Genomic DNA, 8,914 nt, shown 5'->3' on the forward strand with positions numbered 1-8,914 from the left:
GGGGGAAAAAAAAAAAAAAAAAGAAAGCCTCGAGTGAGTATTGCAAAGAAATAGTCTCATTATCTTCACATATGGGTTGTATTTGGAATCATGGTTAGAGGGGCAGAATGGGGGTTTGGGGGGTTGCTTATATATGAGCCTCTTATCTTGGGAGGAAGTGGGTGACCTGAGCCACACCAAGCCAGGTACCAAATGGAGCATGGCCGCTGACCTCCACATTGCTCTGCCAACCTCAGGGAAGTTGTGCTTACTCAAAGCATGCCTGTGTCTAAAAATACACTGGTTCCTCTAGAGTAGATAGAACTTTATTAAAAACTACCAAGTGACATATGGTAAGTTTAAAAATAACTTATCCAAATGTGAAATAAAAGTAGAAGTACCTGAAATTTGCTTAATAATCTACACATTAAAAACTAGGTAAAATAGAATCATTCAACATTCAAGATGCTTTGTTAATATAAAGTAACTTTACCCTATATAAATGGCACTTGTGTGCTCTTTGGAAATGCATTTTCATCAGCTAGGTCTTTAAGCAAATTCACTTTGGGCAAATAGGTCTTAGGCAAATTGTCCCAAGCATTCCATAAGGGCTCTTACCAAGACAAGTCTTCCCCACTCTGTGCTGGTGCAATTGAATTTTAAACAAGGCAGATTTGACATTCATCCCTGGGAGATTTCATACCAATGGGAAGCATACATATATTTATGCACAGGGATATATGGGATTAGGGTGTTGGAACAAGTAGACACTTGGTGGAAGAGGGAAAGGAATTCCTGGCCCTGTTCACAGAGCTCTGGGGAGACTGATAATAGCTCAGGAGTTGGCGGGATGCCCAGGGCATTAAAACCTGGTGGAACCACATCAGGGCCTCAGTAGGGGTTGGGAAGGGGCAGGGGGTGATCTAAAGAGCTGAACTGGCTCAGAGGGTTTGACCTGGCAATGTTGGGGACATTTTGGGGGAAGAGCTGGGTGTGTCCTTGCAATGAATGAGAGGAGAGTAAGCAGAGAAGATACCTCTTAGAGAACCACATAACCAAGAGGGCCCATGGTGTCATTAGTGGGCTGTGCAAGTTAGCATTTGTCTGAGAGTAAAAAAAAATCTGTGCTTGAATCCACCCTCAGCAGTCTTTGTCCTGTTTACAGATATTTCAACCTTCACTGCCAAAATGTGTCAGCATGTGTGACTGCAATCTTTAAAAAATTTACACTTATTCAAATGTGTTCACAATGTCTTGTGTCTTAGTGTCGTCCACACCTTTGTTAAAGCCAGATTCTATGGCATCTTGTAAGTTATTCATAAAAAATAATTCACAGTAAAGTGACTCAGAAAATGAGTGTGAGCTATGTATTTCAGAGAAGCTGGACAACAGAATTTGAAATATTTTCATTAGAGAGAAATGATAAATGCTTGAGGAGATCGATGTGTTCACCCTGATTTCAACATTACACGTGTGCGTGTATTGAAATGTCACACAGCACCTCATAAATATGTCTATTGTTTTTGCGCCCATAAAAAATAAATAAATATCAACCCGGACAGAGCTAGAACAAAACCCACAGGAATGCCACCAGAGAGTCCCTTCCAGGGTGACAATGACTCATTAATCAACACTTCCTGAGAACTACTGGTAACAAACGATAAATCTACCTTTTGTCCTCCCCACACCCAAATGCTTACTTACCTTTGCGTAAGATAACCACAAGGATTTGGGAAATGGCCTCAGAGAATCAAGACAGCGTATGAAGCCTCAGTGATTCACTAATCTAATAATTTACAAAAGGAATAGGAAGAGGAAGAAGAGGAAGACAGAAAAACAAATGAGGTTGGAATAGTTCTTAGTGAGTCCACACTAGTTTCTGGCAAGCATTACTTTCTTGTTTTAGCACTCAGAAAGCCATCTGTTTAATAATCCCTTCTAGAGTTTGGTTGGCGCGGGCAGCACTCGTCAATCAACTTGTAAATTTCATCTATCACCTTGTTTAAAGATCAAGATAACATTTTTAATTTCCAGCTTTTTAGCCACTCTGATTTTTCCCAGTTATTGCAAGGATTTTACAGGTGACCCTTGCTGTCCTGTCTCCTGGGTGGCCATCTCTCTGGACTAAAACTCATGCAAGCAAGCAAGGTAGTCTATTGGTAGAAGTGTAATGATGTCACATCGGCAGAAAACAACTTTATTTTGGTTCCCATTGTCCCTTAGGATTTATTCAGCAAAGAAAAGTCCTCCCTTGTCTAAGGATGAAAATTCACAGGAAAAAAACCTGTGAGTTTTCTGATCACATCACTTGTGATAAATAAAATTTTTATAATTACCGTTAGTTGCCAAATACAGCCTGAATTTTAAGACAGGATTCTACTCCTATATAAGAAAGCTAAACTGTAAGCTTTGTCTAAAATTAATCTTTCTCATCTGCCTGAACCTGCTGCAGGTGGGAAGCTTATAGCTGTACATTTGGTTGCTTCTGGTTGTTTTTTGTTTGTTTGTTTTGTTTTTTGTTTTGGTACTGGGCATTGAACTCAGGACCTTGTGTTTGCGAGGCAGGCAGGGCACCACTGAGCTAAATCCCTAGCCTAGTTGCTTCTGTTTTTGCCTTTTCCACCCACATCAGCTCCAAATCTGGAATTCTGACCCCTCTGGGGTGGGACAGGGTTGTAAGGGTGGGGAGTAGGAAGCTCCTCTATGACTAGTACTTCTGTAAAACTGTTAATCCTTCCTGTTCCTCTCCAAGCAGGAACTGGATACTCATTTATTGAGTCCCATCTTTTCCCCCTCCTCAATTGTCCTCCCCACCCCAAATTGAACTCGAAGAATGTTGAGCTACGTACCCAGCCTTTTTACTTTAGTTTTTGAGACAAGGTCCCATAAGTTGCTTAGGCTGGCTTCAAACTCGTGATCCTCCTGTCTCAGCCTCCAAAGTACCTGGGGTCATAGGCCTATGTCATAATCATGCCAGGCTCAGCTGCTCCCTTTGAAGCCCTTATTTTCTCCTTTCTCAACTTGGGATGCAGGGGAAATATGCAAACCATTCTTTCCAAAGGCCTTTCCCTCCTCTTCCAACTCTACAGCTCTGCAGTCATTGTGGTTTTATAGGGGATCAACAGAATTTGAAACTAGTTCAAAAACACTTAGGAAATACTTGAGCAGTGGCCTATGTAATGTAACTTTTCATGTTGTGGCCAAAAGACAGGCAGAGTCAGATTTATATATTCCACTAAGGTAATTTTCCATTCTATGCTCCTATCTTGGCCTTCAATTTCCTCCTTTCTGGTTTCATGGCATTTTTTCTTGATAAGGACACAGATGGAAATAGCAGCTAAGAACACTCTCTTTCTCTCTAAAACTTCCCCTCACTTCACACCATCTTCCATAGGATGGGAGTTTTCTTTCTGTTTGAAGTTTGTACTTTAAAAGCCACAACCAACAGGCAATTCATTAATTTACGGTGAACTCTATAATGGCATGTAGTTGTAAAAGCTTTTGTTATTTTTATCATTTTCTAATGGTAAAATTAGAATACAAATGGGTAAGTTGTTTTTTTTTTGTACCAGGGACTGAACTCAGGTCCTTGGGCTTTGCAAGGCAGGTGGTGGAACCACTGAGCTTAAAAAAAAAAAAGAATGGGAATGGGTAAAGAAGATGTGGTATATACATCAGACGGACTGTTATTTAGACTTTAAAAAGAAGAAAATCTACAGCCTGGTGTGGTGGCTCATGCCTGTAATCCCAGCCCTGGGGAGGCTGAGGCAGGAGGATAACTGTGAGTTCGAGACCAGCCTGGACTACATAGTGAGTTCCAGGTCAGTCTCAACTACATAGTGAGACCCTGTCTCAACCCCCCCCCCAAAAAAAGAAAACTGCAATATACAACATGTAAAGTAGTAAATACATTCAATGATGTGAATTTAAGAAACAGAATCGACAGCTATATTTACACTAAACAAATAAAAAAGCTTCTTTTCTAATGGGGAATGCAAAGAAAACAAAGATCACCAGTCTCAAACTCAAATACCTGAAAAATTTGATGTTTCTTTTTAATATTTTAATTAGGAACTGCATGTGTTAATTTAAAAAAATTAATATTCTATACATAGTTCTATATCCTACTTCGTATACTTACTATATTGTGACTGTTTCTTATTACCAGTAAATTTGTTTTTGTTGTGCTGGGGGTTGAACCCAGGACTTCACATGTGCAAGGCAAGCACTTTGCCACATAGTGATATGCCCAGACCTTTACAAATTTTATTTTGAGACAGTGTCTCATTTAGTTGCTCAGGCTGGCTTCAAACTTGTGATCTTTCTGCCCCAGCTTCCCATGTTGCTAGAAATCCTGGAGCACCATGCCTGACCAGTAACATTTTCAAAGGACCATTTTAATGGCTTCATTCTAGGTCAGTGTATGGGAATAGAGTGGTATCTCAGTTCACAAACTTAATTCTTCCCAGGATTCTTGTCCCAAACTGAATTGAGTGAAAACTGAATCAAATTCAGTGGTTAGTTTCAATGTTGACCTCATGGGGAAATTTGATTTTGTTCTCATCCAATTCAGTTTGCGACCAGAATTGTGGAAAGAGTTAAATTCACGAACTAAGGTACCCATATATCATGATTTAACTTCTTTCAATTTTTTATGAAAAAGTTTCAGAAAAAAATAAGAAAATAACAATAGTTGTTAATACACTGTGTATAATTTTCTTCAAAGTATTTACTTAGAGTGCAAGACATAAACCAAAAAGATTCTTATAGAAAAGAAAAAAACAGATAATAACACAAAACTTTCTTTTCAACAACGCATGCCATTATACATAGATCTATTTCTGAGCATGAATAAAATAGTTACTGGATTAAAGAATGGGACATTTTAAAGGCTCTTGCCACAAGTTGTCCTATCCTGAAATGTTGCCAACGATGCAGACACACACACACACACACACACACACACACACAAAAGGACACCAAGAGAGAGACATCTGTGTGTGCCAGTTGGTTCTGAGGGTCCTGGTGGAACAAAGAACCGGGCTTAGCATCATGGCTTAGGGAAACCAGAATCCTTTCTGTCTGGTACATTCCTAACAAGAACCATGGGCCTTGTGCGTTACTTTTGTTTCTCGTCATATCTACCTGCTGCTTTATGAGATTTAACCACCAATTCCAATATTGCTTTCTGAGAGGTTTCCAACAGGCCGGCTTTATCTTAGCATTCAGCGTCATGGAACCTCCATCAGTCCATGGCCCCATTCCCACACAGGGCTACCCAGAGGACTAGAATAGCTATGCCTGCTGCCCAGCTCATCCTCTGCTCCGGGTGAGGTCAGAGACAAAGGACAAAGTGGGTTTTGGCTCCGGTAAGGCCAGTCTTTAAGCTGGGTGTGTTTCAAGGGAGAGAAAGGAGGAAGTGCATGTGCCTGTTTGTGTTACTGCTGCCAGCATTCTCCCGGAAGGTGGCCCGTACCCATGTGGTTCTTGGCCCTGCAACACAACTGTACGGTGGCCGTCAGAGCCACAAAGCAGAATGGGGCAGTTTGCTTGCACTTTGTCACACTCCAGACATCTTCCTGCACAAAAACTCCGGATCCTCCTTGGAAGCAGAGTTTTGCCGACCCCACTTTTGGGCGGGTTCGTTTTGCATCTCTTACAGGCCCACTTGTCCCAGTTTTGCTCTCAAGGGTTGATGTTTCTTGGAGCTTTTTTCCAATCCTGAGCACTTCCCACCTCAGGTCTCACCGTACTTCTGTCCTACCACACTTCTAAGACAGAAAAGCAACATAAGGCAGCAGTAGACACATTTTAACAATAATTTCTTAGTAACGTTTTCTAATTTCAAAAGTATTACATGTTTAAGGAGAAAACTTAGGAAACCCAGGAAGGGAAGGCTGCAGAGTGACTGGCCTGGGTGGCGGCCTGCCTGGCAGATGGGGTCTCAGTGAGCATCTGTACAGGGTCAGTAGACACCATGTCAGCTCCGCAGATGTCAGGGGCCGACGTACAACAAAGACAGAACCAGTAGGAACTCTCCCACTTGACACTACCTATGCCTTAAAACTCTCATCGCAGGGAGAAGGGCAAGGAAAAACTTCTACTTTGACTGAGATGAAAAATATTAGCCTGGCAAAATGGCACTTGAAAGAACACTAGAGTCTAGTTTGTATTTTCTTTCTCTCTCCTTTAACTCCTAATCTCCAACTTCCCATGCATTTCAGTTCTAATCTCTTTCTTTACCAGGGGCTCTCCCAGAGGTTCCATCCCTGTGCTAGAGCGGGCTTGAGGGGTAGACTACAATTTCTGGGCTCCTTGTAGAAACCAACCCTGAGAGTCACCATGGAAACTGAAGATACTATGATTATTCATGCTGGTTTTAGATAGAGGCTGTTCCCAGGTAAGGCTGGGGAAAGTCACTCTTATAGTGATGCACCTCTAGCAAAGGCCCTTGATTATGAGGATTTTCTTCCCTCACTTCTCCTCTTCGGAGTTGGACTTTAAATCTCATAAAACAGCAGGTAGATATAAAAAGAAATAAAAAATAACCCACAATTCTTGGTAGGATTGCACCAGGTGGAAAGGATTCTGGTTTCTCTAAGCCATGGTGCCAGACCTGATTCTTTGTTCCACCAGGACACTCAGAACCACCAGGATCCTTCCATTTGCATCTCTGCACCCTTTGTTAACATTTCAGGGGAACCCAAGTGTAGGACAACGTCTTCATTGTCAAGACAACACAGCTCAAGAGACAGCCATGGAGGCAGGCTCAGGAGGCCTGGAGACCTCCAAGAACAGAATACAGGTACCAAGACTCTCACTGCAGTGACATGTGTAGTTACAGAGAAGCTGAACCATCCAAAATGTTGAACCACGGGGACCACTTAAACAGGTCGTGGTTCATTCATACGAAGGAATACTAGTCAGCCATTAGAAAACAGATCCATGGAACTTAATAGAGTATAACTATGTTTTCACTTTCAGTACAAAAAGGTTTAAAACAGTATATACTGCACGGTCCTACTTCAAAATAAAAATAGCATTTACAAAAATACTGTACCCAGTGAGATAACAGCAATCTTTTTTTTTCTTTTTTATATTTTTCTACATGCTGAAAGTCATTGTGATAGAGATGTATTGCTGTAATTTAGAAAATTCTGAACAAGTCACTGGAAATGTTACTCAGACCTGTTTGTGGTGGCCCTGGAGGTGAGGCACTTGCATTCCTCTTCAAGAAAGAGCATGACATCTGCTAGGAGGGGCACAGTTACTGACACTCTCCAGCTGCAGTACCTTGGGTGCACAGCCACCTTTAAACCAACCACCATACCCCTTCTGCGTGGCCCCAGCCAAGGAAAACATGGCGGCCACTGGTTCCCACATTTCCTGCCCCAGGTGGGAGTCTGCTTGGGATAACAGAGACTTTCTCAAACCTGCCCAGAGTCTGAACTCTTCCCATTCAATCCCTCTTCCTTTTCTCTTCGTCCACTAGTGCCAATCTTGTGTGGCAACCGATTGGCTTTCTTGCTCTTTGTTCCTCCCTCTCCACTTGATTCTTTCCAGGCACCACTGAATAAATCTCTTGCCCTGCTAACTCTGTCTTGATGTCTGCTTCCTGGATGACCTAAAAGGATTCCTCTGTGTTCCTGAACATCTTGTAAGAAACTTGGACTTAGTTGTTACAAATTCATCATATAGAAATACCCTGCACCTCTGCCAAAGAATTATTATCCTGTAGTACCCCCAAAGGACATTGCAAACATAACACATTTTTTTTTCTGCTAGGATTTTCATCTTCTAATAATTGCATACTGAAATTTCTTTCCCATTAACCCTGCCCCCCCATCCCAGCATTGATCCAGCAAAGGCCAGCAGTAGCCAAATGCCCATGATTTATGTTGCTTCTAGGGTCAGAAAATCCAGGTAAGAAAATGACAGATATAATAGCTGTGAGTCCTTGGGTACCTCAAACCGAATGTAGGGGAACGCTGCAGAAAAGTGTGGCCAAAGCCACAGATCTAAGACCTGTAGCCTGATCCATTCTTCCAAGCCAGGGAGCTGTTCAGCAGGCCAGCTCTTCCCAGCACCCAAAGGCTCAGGTCTCCCTGGAACCTCTCCACAGCATCACCAGTCACTTAATAAAGCTGTCACGTGCCACATCTTGGCAGCCTCAGACTTGGGAAGAGGTGGCTGTCTACTGCAGGTAGGGACAAGCTTTGGGTCTCTGGGGTCAAAACCCTGAGACCCACTGTGACAAAGCTGAGTTCCCACGACCTGCCCTGGGCAGGACTGGGCAGTGCCCTGGCTGTGCAGCCTGCAGGGTTTCTCTAGCCCATGCACAGAATCTGTTAACTACTCTATCTTTTGGAGATTTTTGCTTTCTGTTGAAAACAACCAGAATTTGTCTGTGCTGCTTGCTTATTAAGAGCCCTGGGTGATTTACATATATAATAAATAGTGTTTTTGTATATGCTAAATTAGCATAGAGAAAATTGTATTCATAATTAAGTTTAACAATGAGGTTGCCTGGGATGGAGGAGGGGGAAGATGCTAGGAGAGGAAGAGGAAGGGGACACATAAAAATGTAAAAGTGGGAAAAAAATGTAAAAGTGGGGGATGGTGAAAGAACGCACCAAGGGAAAACCTATCATGTGTCCTGGTACAATTTCATATTTGCATTAGCATCTTCAGTATATTTGCATATTTGCTTGATCCCAGATTTACTGAAAGAACTCTAGCATCAAGGTTGGGAATGCTGTTCATTGGTGGAGTGCTTGCCTAGCACGCTCAAAGCCCTGGGTTAAATCCCATGCAATACAAATTAAAGAAAAGAAAAGAAAAACAAAAAACTTTAGGGTTGTAGCAGGGCTAAGTTCTTTTTCAGAATCTCTCCGGAGACACTGGTGAGGAGATGGGGTTGACAAGTGCTTGCTTA

The sequence above is a fragment of the Fukomys damarensis genome, unplaced genomic scaffold (genome assembly GCF_012274545.1).
Source record: "Fukomys damarensis isolate Sample0158 unplaced genomic scaffold, DMR_v1.0_HiC HiC_scaffold_25, whole genome shotgun sequence".
In the NCBI taxonomy this organism is placed as follows: domain Eukaryota; kingdom Metazoa; phylum Chordata; class Mammalia; order Rodentia; family Bathyergidae; genus Fukomys; species Fukomys damarensis.